Source organism: Solanum dulcamara, chromosome 6, assembly GCF_947179165.1.
Source record: "Solanum dulcamara chromosome 6, daSolDulc1.2, whole genome shotgun sequence".
NCBI lineage: Eukaryota > Viridiplantae > Streptophyta > Magnoliopsida > Solanales > Solanaceae > Solanum > Solanum dulcamara.
This window is the reverse complement of record NC_077242.1, coordinates 31,040,793-31,054,045: the sequence shown is the minus strand read 5'-3', so window position 1 is coordinate 31,054,045 and position 13,253 is coordinate 31,040,793. Positions and strand designations below refer to the sequence as shown.

The 13,253-nt window shown below is 37.2% G+C and overlaps 1 long non-coding RNA gene across 1 annotated transcript; it reads left to right on the top strand.

The window, feature by feature from the left end:
• The first annotated feature begins 3,051 nt into the window (after window positions 1-3,051).
• LOC129892618 (uncharacterized) lies at window positions 3,052-5,698 on the top strand. The gene is made up of 3 exons (XR_008767355.1): window positions 3,052-3,359; window positions 3,822-3,898; window positions 5,514-5,698. It is a non-coding gene; the product is annotated as an uncharacterized LOC129892618 (long non-coding RNA).
• Window positions 5,699-13,253: the final 7,555 nt, after the last annotated feature.

Below are 13,253 nucleotides of genomic sequence, written 5' to 3'. Positions count from 1 at the left end.
ATGACATAATAAAAATAAAATCTCCTCATTTAACCCATAATGGTTAGAACCTCTATGTTCTAGTAGAGTCGTAATTCTGTTACATCCCTATTTTTATAAATAAGGCACAACGTCTTGGGACTCATAAAAAGATCAATTTAATTATTTAAAAAATAATATTATTTTAAGGAGTCGTCACCTAATTTTAGGATAATTAGGAAACTAATTAATTATAAAAAAAATATTTACAAAATCAATAGATTCTAGATAAGGGGTTCAAGTGATTCCGAAGGGAAGGTATTACCATCTTTCAGAATCCACAACTGTGGGTCCTTACTGAATTCATTTTTTAAATTGAAGAGGAGATAAACATATCGCACAAGTATAATAAATATAAAATAAACACAAAATATAGAGTAAAACAATAATATAAAGAGTGGTTTAATATTTGTCTAACGTCAATAATATACATAATAATGAATAAAAGATATTATTTGAATTTAGTTCAAATAGCTTACTCGGGGTGAAACTCTGGGTACATGCAGAAACACTTAGTAAAAATATTAGTAATAGATAAATATGAATAACAATAATAATAATAATAACAACAACAACAACAACAACAATAACAACAACAATAACAACAACAATAATAATAATAATAATAATAATAATAATAATAATAATAATAATAATAATAATAATAATAATAATAATAATAATAATAAAAAAATATTATGTAAGGATCTCTTCGATTCTAAATTAATGCAAGGAGAATCAATCAGGCACGACATATGACAAAGACATCCAATCATGTAAAAGGTTGTTCCAACTTAAAAAAAATTAAAAAGGAGAAATAATAAATCACTATCTTATCCCCCTTTAGTTTGGTCAACAATGGAGGCAAATTATCACGATCCAAAAACCGAGGTCATGATGACACACATTCTCAAGCCCCATCCCAATGTGTAAGTCAAAAAGTAAAATCATATGAGACTCCCAAAGAGAAGTCAGGCCAGAATAAATACAATAAAAGGGCAACAACAACGAAATAATCTAAAAATCTGGTGTCATAAGTGTAAAGAACATCTAAATACAAATCTAAGTTTGAATACACAGTGTAAGTCTCTGAATATAGAAAAAACTAGACATGAAAGATGGACTAGCGGCAATCTGGATCCTAATATCTCACCACAGATCCAATGATTAATGTATCCGCTGGAATCAACTACCGCTGAACACCCTGGCTAATATCTTCATCAAAAGGGACACAGAAGTAGGGATGATTACAATCCATATGTACTCAGTATATTTAACCGACTGAATATAAAGAATTAATCAAAAGCTACAAAATAAACTAATGAACGCTTCCACATGTACGCAGAACAGTCCCATTTCGGCTACGTTGCCTCCAATTTATATAGAACGGCTTGACTAAAGTAAACACATAAATATAGTTCAATATCACAATGTAACACCTTCTAAAAACGTTGTATATGATGTTCCAATTCTCGATGAAAATGATATCTCTTTTGTATTTTGAGCATAAATTTTAATAAGATGGTTCAAATTAGATAATTCAAATTTCTGAATAACTCAACATCATTGCCTACAACTTTTCTGAAGACCATATTTTAGGTTTCGTAGGTTAAGTGGTCAAATAAATTAATTTTTGCAAGACATGATGTTGTGACGAAATAGAGTATTTGTAGAAGAAAAATTATATATTAATGTAGGATACTCCAAACCAGTTGATTCTTAAATGACATGAAATAAGACTTCTAGAGCAACAATTCATATTAAGACACCAAATCCTAATGAGAAAGTTATCTTTTTCAAACGCAGCTCCAAAAAAGGGTATTCCGTTAAAAGAATGTTCATCTCACCAACCATGGAAAGATCTAGATCCATTTGACATCACCCATGACATCAATAGACCTCCATTTGACATTACCCATGAAATCATAATATTTCATTAAATTTTTAGATTTTTCTTTATAATTATTTTAATTATTGTTAGGTCCCTCCATTGTAATGACCCTCAAGGTTATTTTTGGAATTTTTGTAAAATGACCATTTTACCCCTCCCTTTAGATGCCTCGAGTCATTTCTAATTGTTACCGGATGTTGATTTTTAGAAAATTCTATTAAAAGTTAAGTCCTTGGAAATTTTGAGTTTCATAAGCTTTAAGTGTTAAAAAGTGGTATTTGGGGTCAATTGGAGCTACGAGACTCAGAATGGAATTCCGTCGATTCCAGCAGCTCCGAAATGTCGAAATAGGCTTAGCAGACTTTACGGAATCAGTTTTGAAGCTGTAACGAAGATTTGAGGCCTTGAGTTGAGAATTTGAGGAACTTTAAGCCAAGGTTTGACTTTGGTCAACTTTTGGAGTTCCGATACTCGGAATGGAATTCCGACAACTCCGTTGGATTCAAGAGATGGTTTTTGGTCTAGAAGAAGTGTTGGTTGAATTTTTAGAGGTCCCGAGTCCATTTTGGTATTTTAAAGGCCTAAGTTAGTTTAGTTGCGACTTTTTGAGTTTTGGGCTAACGAAATCTCGAATTCAAATTCTGATGGTTCCATCAGCTCCGGAATGACCAAATTAGGCTAGTAGCACTGTTGGAATGACTATCGAGTCAATCAATACGAGTTTGGGGCTATTTGGCACTTTTGACTTTGAAACTTAGCTTATAGTTGACTTTGGTCAACATTCTTGGAAAAAGCGCTCGAATAAAAATTCTGACAGCGCGGTTAGTTCCGGAATGTTGATTTTGGTCTAGAACGACCCTTCGTTCGCTTTTTGAGGCTTCCGGACTAATATCAAGGCCCGTTGTGGAATATGACTTAAAATGACTCTTGGATGTGGGACCCACTTTTTATTATAATAACCTCGTATGAGAATTCTGAATGCGCCATTGAGTCCGAAATATCGAATTTAGTAGGGTAGCATATCTGGTTTATTTTTATCGGATTCCGAACGAATTCCGAGGGTCCATTCGGAGACTTTAAATAATAGAAAACCAGAAAAATCTGGTGCAATAGTGCAGATTTTTGCACCAGATTTTCTCCTCAACTTTGAACCCTCATTTCTTGAGTTCTAGAGCTCCAAATTGGGTGATTCAAAAGGCAAAATTGTGAGGTTTTTCGTGGAGAATGCATTGGAGAAATTGAAAACTGATTTGGAGTATTCGATTCTGGTAAAAATCGTGATTTTATTTGCAGCAGTATCCATTTTCGGAATGGATTTTTGAAGAACTTTGACAAGTTATATCTTGACCAATATAAATCCGATTTGGGTGATTCCAGAGGCTATCTTGCGTGGAAATTTAAGGAGAACATCGTGGAAGTTTCAGAATCTATTTTTGGCACGTCGTTCGAGGTAATAAATTGATTTTAAGCAGCAGATTTAGTCATTTTCGGAATGAAATTTTGTTGAAAATTGAAAGAGTGTATCTTGGTCAATATAACTCCGTTTTGAGTGATTCTTGAGGCTAGATTGTGGGGTTTTTCGCAAGGAACGTCATGGTATAATTTGTTTTGATTGACAGTATTTCGTTTTTGAGAAATCGACGTGTAAAGAGGCTGCCTTATATCGTTTTCTTAGTTTAAAAATGTGGGAATTGATTTTTGATCGTCTTACGTAATTTCCCACCCCGAATTATGTTAAAAATCTGATTTGTGTGCTTGGGGTGACGTTTAGAACCTGTTTTGGGGGTCAAATCTGGAATTTCGTATGTGGGCCCCACAATTCCCGTTTTCGACCCAAAATTGGTCCATTTCCAAAAATTATGAAATTAGTGTCTAAACGACCGTATCGACGTTGTGGTTCTATTTTTAACAGCTTGGCAGCGTTCCGAGGCCGTTCGAAAGGGAAAAGCTCCAGCACAGTGATTTGGAGCCCGCGTGTTTGGCCTACAGGTAGGCTACGGTTTACCTTTCTTTAGATTGAGTTGGAATGTGTGAAAGCATGTTGAAATAGTTGGGATTTTGGTTGGGTAGTTTAATTGTATATCTCAGGTGTTAGAAATCATGTTTTAGGCTTGTTATCGGGATTTTCGGGTATTTAGAAGTAGATGTATCTTGTCGTTATTTGTTAGTATTATAAGGAGAATTGAATGAGCATGTTGTTGATACTGTGGAGTATGTTGGCCTTAGTATAGGTGTTAGAAATCATGCTTTAGGCTTATTATCAGGTTTTTCAGGTATTTAGAAGCATGTGTATCTTATCGTTATTTGTTAATATTATAAGGAGAGTTGAGTGAGCATGTTGTTGATACTATGGAGTATGTTGGCCTTAGTATAGGTGTTAGAATCATGCTTTAGACTTGTTATTAGGTTTTTTTAGGTATTTAGAAGCATGTGTATCTTATCGTTATTTGTTAGTATTATAAGGAGAGTTGAATGAGCATGTTGTTGATACTGTGGAGTATGTTGGCCTTAGTATAGGATGTAAACTTGCTTTATATGCCCGGCGTCGCTCCGGTGGACTTAGATCCCTGTAGAATGGTGTAGCGGGCTAGTGCCTAGTAGTTGGCCTTAGCTAGGCGATACCCTTGTTCTTAATAACACTCCCACCCATAACTCGATATAGTCATAACTTTTGAGATGCGTTGGCAATACTAGAATTCATGATCGTTTGGCTTCGACTCCGGTTCAAGTTTTGGCGGCATATCAGTTGACACATTGGGGAGGAAATTCTCGGTACTGTTGTTGATTAGTTGGAAAGGATATATTCGAAACCATGGGATAAATTATCTATGAGCATCCAGGTACCCAGTCCTGGCCTCGATCATATCGATGTGTTACAGCGAGCATCCTGGTACCAGTCCAGGCCTCGACTGCACCGATGTATTACGGCGAGCATCCGGGTATACAGTCCCGGCCTCGATCGCACCAATGTATTACGACGAGCATCCGGGTATCCAGTCCTGGCCTCGATCATATCGATGTGTTACAGCGAGCATCCTGGTACCAGTCCAGGCCTCGACTGCACCGATGTATTACGGCGAGCATCCGGGTACCCAGTCCCGGCCTCGACCGTACTGATGTATTATGGCAAGTATCCGGGTATCCAGTCCCGGCCTTGGCCACTATGAACATTCGGGTGAGCCTCTGGGTCCCAGTCCCAGCCTCGACCCCTAAGTCACCCCTAGATCGATTGACTCTTGGAGATTCTGGGTTTTGGAAATGATACAGTACTTCGGTTCCTGACATCGCATATTCTTGGTTCCTAGCCTTGGTAGTTGTAGCTATTCTGTGTACTCGGCGAACTTATGGGGGTTCGTTCGGGTTTTTATTTAACTTGCGTACGAGTGTCCCGGCTGGGCTTATGGGGGCCCAGTTGGGTATAGTTAGCTGTAGCTCTAGTAGATAGTACTCTTTTCACTTTAGATGCTTATGTTGATTCCTATTTAGGCTTATTCCTCTTTTTCATATTGTTTTCACCTTTTCTGCTCAGTCGGCCTATGATGCCTACTGGGTACCTGTTGTCTTGGTACTCATACTACACTCTGCATCTATTTTCGTGATGCAGGACCGAGCACCAGCTACTGTCACGAATAGATCGATCTTGTTGTAGTCAGATTCGGAGACTAGGGTGATAACTTGGCGTTTTTGGATCACTTCTGTCTCCTTCAGAATGGATGGCCCGTCTTTTGCCTTCTGAGACTAGCCAGTTATTTTATATCTTTTTGGTCCACTTTCGGGACTTGTACTCATATTTTATTTGTAGCAGCTCTGTACTTGTGACTTCCAGATTCTGGGAGGGATCTTTTGTTGTTTAAAACATGTTTTGGTTTACTTCCGCTTATTCATTCTGTTTACTTTTATAATTCAATGCTCTTATATAGTTTTTGCCTTCAAACACATTACTTGAAGTTCTGGGTTGACGGGTTGGCTTACCTACTAGAGGGTTATAGTAGGTGCCATCATGACCTGATGAAAAGTGGGTCGTGACATACTCATTCTCAAAATATAATTTTAGTTTTTAGTAGTGTAGAAAAACTATTTCGGTGATTCATATTGTCACGACCCAAGCCTAGGGCCTAGACGTGACATGGCGAATGAGGAACCCGAAAGTACCTCAATCAAGCCTCTTAGCATTCTTTTAGCCTTTCATAGGTAATGATGATAAATAAATAAGCAGAAATCATAATAGTAAATCTTCAACTTACATATGTCCAACAATACCTCTAACTATTAGATTTAATGGGGCTAAGACAAGTCCCTAGCTCACCCTTAATTATAATAGAAGAAATGCCATAGTAAAATATCTTAACATATCATAAGCTAGAAAGATAAAGGAGTATTATTCCCGGAACATGGGAACTCACCAAAAGTAGTCTTCAATGGAATATCAACTAGCCACGTGGAGGAGAATGAGGAGGAGCACTGATCCCTACATGGTGATATCATGTAGGAAAAAGAGTATGCGTTAGTACTTTGAATGTACTAAGTATGTAAGGATGCATGAACATTGAGGAAAACATTAAAACATTTATGTAATATGGAACATAATTTAATGTATGCATAATGAATCATATATATATCCTTTAAAACATTCATTTTGTGGGAAATTAACCATAACCGACATTTAAGACCATGCGAGCTATTATATGGAATCCAACATAATCCCCTACGTTGGCCGGGGAGACTACTTGCCAGGTAGAACTCCGTCAACTTCATTCATTTCTTTAACTTTAACTTTAAGGGCTATTTATGGATCCATTAGCCTAAGCCTACAAGGGCTCCTATGTTGGCACATAGTTAATGAGACAAGGGGTTGCTACTAGGATTCCCTTACCGAATCCCACCTCAATGCCTCATTCGGTGCTAAGTTAATCCCACGGAATAGTTTAATACTTCAAAATATTCATAGCATATAACTTGAGAATTCAAACATCATATTTGGTAGAATAGCTCATTAAAACATTTGATAATTCAAATATGCAAGAATTGTCCTTATTGCATAAAGAATCCATCATTCATATCATTTCATCATTTTTTCATTTCATAAGACTCCCTTTTTGATCATAGATATTGCTTTCATAAACATTTATTTGAAGTCAAAGCTTTCAAGTCAAACTTTATTAAAAACATAGTAAAACTAGATGGGTTTAAATTACTTCAACTTGTAAATATGTATGTAAATAAATATACATAAATACTTTGAAATCCATTAATTAAAAATCATGCTTTAAACAACCCACCATGAATTTCAAGAACCTTTAAATAGATAAATAGAGGAATTACTTGTAAACCATCAATTCATACATATGAAATTATGTTACATCAAAATAGAGCAATAATCATTAGTTTAACCATGATTCATACTATTAAGTAAAATTAACAATTACCATAAGAAAATATTACTTGAAATCAAGAGACTTAATTGAAAGAGTTTTTGGACTACATGGGTGGAAGAACCCATGGATAAATACCCACATAACTTAGAGTAGAGCTTAAAGAAAATAAATATAATTTATCATATAATCAAAATAATTTAGACATGAGAGTGGAAGAAATACTCTCATTGAAGCCTTACATACCTGGAGACCGAAGCTTTAGTTGGTACCGAAAGACTTAATGAACACTCTTGAGTCCTAGCTTCTCTCCTCGCCAGAGCGTTTTGTGTACTACCCGGAGTATATGAATCACCGAAATAGTATTTCTTCACTACTAAGAACTAAAACTATATTTGAGAATGTGTAAAGAAGTGTATAGAGAGAAGATTTGCTTGAGAAAGCTTGATGAATAAAATGAGGAAATAAGGTGGGTATTTATAGGTGGGAAAGAGGGACCTAACAATAAATAAAATAATTATAAAGAAAAATCAGAAAATTTAATGGAATATATTAATATCATGGATGATGTTAAATGGAGGACAATTTATGTCATGAGTGATGTCAATTTATCCAGATCTTTCTATGGTAGGTGAAATGAGTTATCTTTGACAGAATACTCTTTTTCGGAGCTGCGTTTGAATAAGATAAATTACTTATTAGGATTTGGTGTCTTCATAAGAATTGTAGATATAGAAGTCTAGTTTCATATCGTTCAAGAATCAACTAATTTGGATAAACCTACAGTGAGATATGATTTTTCCTCTATAAATACTCATTTCCATCACAGCATCCTACCTTACGAATATTAATTTATTTGACCTACTTAAACTCCGAAAATTAAAATATGGTCTTCATAAAAGTTGTAGGTAATGATATTGTGGTTATGCATAAATTTAAATCACTCAATTTGGATATTTCTATGAATAGTTATGCCCAAAATACAGAGGCTATATCATGTTTAGACGAGAATTAAAATATCGTATACAACGTTTTTAGGGGATGTTACATTATCTCCCCCTTGGGAACATTCGTCCTCTAATGAGAAAAGACTTAGTTTGAGTAGAGTAGAGTGTTAACAAACAACCTATCATTAATGCAACAGTGTAATTTAAAATATCATTTAAAATATATTTCATAAGTTTGCAAGCATATGACAAGAAAAGTTGAGATGTAAAGATTTCAAGTAATTGGGCAAGGGCAACTTAGTACCTTAGGTTTGGGTAGAGGGGAAAAGATGAGAGTATATCTTAATCATATCCGCTTCCGCTTCCCATGTTGCTCTTTCTATTTGTTGATTCCTCCAAAGGACTTTAACAGATGCAACTTGTTTGTTCCTCAATCTCTTAACTTGCCAGTCCAAAATTTCCACAGGAACTTCTTCATAGGTCAAGTTTTATTCAATATTCACTACTCCCATAGGTACAATGGAACTAGGATCACCCACACGTTTTTTCAGCATAGACACGTGAAACACCGGATGAGCCATGGCCATTTCCAATGGTAATTCCAACTCATATGCAACCTTACCAACATGTCTCACGATTCTATAAGGCCCTACATATCTAGGGCTCAATTTCCCTTTCTTGCCAAATCGAACCACACCTTTCATGGGTGAAACCTTCAGATACACCCTATAATCCACATTAAACTCAAGATCCCGTCTTCTAGTGTCAGAATAGGACTTTTGACGACTTTGAGCCGTCTTCAACCTTTCTCTAATGATCTTCACCTTCTTTAAAGCATCAAGTACCAAATCGGGGCCCAACAAGGTCATCTCACCTACTTCGAACCAACCAACTGGTGATCTACATTGTCTCCCATACAAAGCCTCAAATGGCGCCATCTCAATACTTGAATGGTAACTATTATTATAGGCAAACTCGATAAGAGGTAGATGATCATCCCAATTCCCTTTAAACTCCAACACACAAGCCCTTAACATATCTTCTAGTGTTTGAATCGTCCTTTCGACTTGCCCATCCGTTTGAGAATGGAATGTTGTGCTCAACTTTACCTTAGTACCGAGGCCTTTTTGAAATGATCTCCAGAAGTGTGAAGTGAATTGGGTACCACGATCTGAAATAATGGATAATGGCATACTATGCAACCTTAACAACTCTCGAATATACAACTTAGCATAGTCTTCAACACTATAGGAAGTTTTAATCGGTAGGAAGTGAGCTGACTTAGTCATTTTATCAATAATTACCCAAATTGAGTCATGAAGCTTCCGGGTATGAGGCAAACCCACTACAAAATCCATATTCACATCTTCCCACTTCCAAGTAGGGATTTCAATGTCTTAGGCTAGGCCACCCGACCTTTGATGTTCGGCCTTCACTTGTTGGCAATTTGTACATTCGGACACAAACCTTGCTATGTCCTTCTTCATGCCACCCCACCAATACAACTCTTTTAAGTCTCGGTACATTTTCGTTGAACCGGGATGAATGGAGTATCTAAAATTATGAGCTTCCATCAAGATCAAACTCCTTAGGCCATCAATATCTAGAACACATATCCGACGTTAGTATTATAGAACCCCATCTCCCCCTTGGGAAAATACCTCTATTTTTTTTTCTTTACCAACTTCTTTAACTCAATAAACTTTGGGTCAAGATCTTGCTTTGTTTTAACATCTACCACCAAAGAGGATTCAGACCTATTTTGAACAACCATACCCCCATCATTAGTACTACCCAACTTCACCCCTAATCTAGCCAATCGGTGAACATCTTTCACCAACTTCCTCTTTCTTTCATCCACACGGGCCACACTCCCCATAGACACTCTACTAAGTGCATCAGCAACCACATTGGCTTTACCCGGATGATAGTGTTTGAATCATATTTTTGTCTTGCCCCTCTATTTGAGGATGGAATGTGGTGCTCAATTTTACCTTAGTACCGAGGCCCTTTTAAAACAATCTCTAAAAGTGAGAAGTGAATTAGGTACCACGATCCAAAATAATAGATAACGACACACCATGCAACCTTACCAACTCCCGAATATACAACTTAGCATAGTCTTCAGCACTATAAGAAGTCTTAACCAGCAGAAAGTGAGCCGACTTAGTCATTCTATCAACAATTACCCAAATCGAATCATGACACTTCTGGGTATGAGGCAAACACACTACAAAATCCATATTTACATCTTCCCACTTCCAAATAGGGATTTTAATGTCTTGGACTAGACCACCTGGCCTTTGATGTTCGGCGTTCACTTGTTGGAAATTCGGGCATTCCGACATGAACCTTGCTATGTCCTTCTTCATGCCAACCCACCAATGGAACTCATTTAAGTCTTGGTACATTTTCATCGAACCGAGATGAATAGAGTATGTAGAATTCTGAGACTCTATCCAGATTAAACTTTTTAGGCCATCAACATCCGGAACACATAGTTGACCTTGGTAGTATAGCACCCCATCTCCCCCTTGGGAAAAGACCTCTATCTTTTTTTCTTTCACCAACTTCTTTAACTCGATAAACGTCGGGTCAAGATCTTTCTTTGATTTAACATCCACCACCAAAGAGGATTCAGACCTATTTTGAACAACCATACCACCATCATCAGTACCATACAACTTCACCCCTAATCTATCCAACCGGTGAACATCTTTCACCAACTCCCTCTTCCCTTCATCCACATGGGCCACACCCCCATAGACACTCTATTAAGTGTATCATCAACCATATTGACTTTACTCGAATGATACTCATATCATAGTTCTTAAGGAGTTCTAGCAACCTCATTTGCCTTAGATTAAAGTCCTTCTAGGTGAACACATATTGAAGACTTTTATGACCGTTATACATATCCACATGCACCCCATAGAGGTAATGCCTCCAAATCTTCAGAGGAAAAATAATAGTCACCAATTCAAGGTCATGGGTAGGTTAGTTACACTTATGCACCTTTAATTATCTAGAAGCATAGGATATGACCTTTTTATTTTGCATTAAAACACAACCTAAACCAATCTTCAAGCATCACAATAAACTACAAACCCTTCTAATCCTTCTAGTAGAGTCAAAACAAAAGTAGAGGTAAGTCAATCTTTCAAGTCTGGAAACTCTTCTCACACTCATCCGTCCATATGAATTTTGCTTTCTTTTGGGTCTATTTCTTCATAGGAGATGAGATGGAATAAAATCCTTTGATGAACATTCTATAGTACCCGGCTAGACCCAAGAAGCTCTTAATATCTGAAGGGGACAATGGTCTAGGCCAATTCTTGACTGCCTCCATTTTCGTAGGATCAACCTTGATCCCATTACCGGATAATATATGACCAAGAAATGCCACCTTCTTCAACCAAAATTCACACTTACTAAATTTTTCAAACAATAGCCTATCCCTCAACGTTTGAAGTACAACTCTAAAGTGATTTTATGTTCTTCCTCACCCCGAGAGTAAATCAAAATATCATCAATGAAGACCACTATAAACATATCAAGGTAAGGTTTGAACACCCTATTCATCAAGTCCATGAACGCCGCCGGCGCATTCGTCAACCCAAAACTTATCACCACAAACTCAAAGTGACCATACCTTATTCAGAAAGCCATTTGGGGAATGTCACACTCCCTCACCCATAGTTGGTGATAGCTGGACCGAAGGTTGATCTTGAAGAAGTGAATTGCCTCTTGCAATTGATCAAATAAGTCATCTATTCTAGGGAGTGGGTAATTATTCTTAATGGTCATCTTATTTAATTGCTGATAGTCTATGCACATTTGAAGCGACCCATCCTTCTTTCTCACAAATAACACGGGAGCACCCCATGGTAAAATACTTGGTCTTATGAACCCATTTTCTAACAAGTCCTTTAATTGTTCCTTCAGCTCTTTTAATTTTGTTGAGGCCATCTAGTAAGGAGAAATAGAGATAGGTTGGGTATCAGGGAGAAGATCCATACCAAAATCAACTTTCCTTTTAGGAGAGACACTGGGAAGGTCATCGGAAAAGACATCAGGGAACTCATTTATTATGAGAACCGACTCAAGAGGGAGACTTTCGGAGTCGACATCCCTAACCCTCACAATTTGGTAAATACAACCCTTAAAAATTATTTTTTGGGCCTTAAGATAAGAAATAAACTTACCCTTCACCACCTAATCACGACCCTCCTATTCAATGACAGACTTATTTGGAAATTGGAACTTGACTCGATGAGTCCTACAATCTATGGAAGCATAAGATTCATGTAACCAATACATCCCAAGAATGACATCAAAATCTACCTTGTCAAGCTTAATTATATCACAAGGAATAACTTTATGCAAGATAGACAAGAGACAACCCTTATAGACCTTCCTAGCAATAACCGACTCACCAACAGGGTTAGACACCAAATAGGGCTCTAATAATATTTTGACTAACACATCAAACCTATTAGCAAAGAATGGAGTAACAAATGATAAATTTTCACCTGGATCTAATAGTGCATACATATCAAAAGCAAAGACCTTTAACATACCAGTAATGATATTAGGTGCGTCCTCAACCTCTCATCTCCGATGTAAGGCGTAAAAGTGGTTGGTGCGTTGGACACCTCGTTGGACTTGTTGACCATGATCAATTTGGCCTTGAAGCCTAACACCACCATCTCTATAATCCTTAGCATGGTGGCCCAGCTTCCCACACTTAAAGCATGCATTGGAGCCATCTAAGCATTCCCCTTTGTGAGTCCTTCCACACTTTTTGCAAGAGGGGAAAGTTTGAGTAGTAACATTCTCTCTTAGAACCATTGGTTTAGCACCCTTGTCCTTGTTGAACCTTGGAGGAGGAGTATTGGTGGAGTCTTGTCCCACAAACCGTTGCCCACCTTGGCCATTGTCATTGTTACCATAACCGGATCTTTGAGAGTTAAACCCTCCACCATCCACTCTAGCCTTTTTGAACCCCCTCGATCTCTCTCTCTA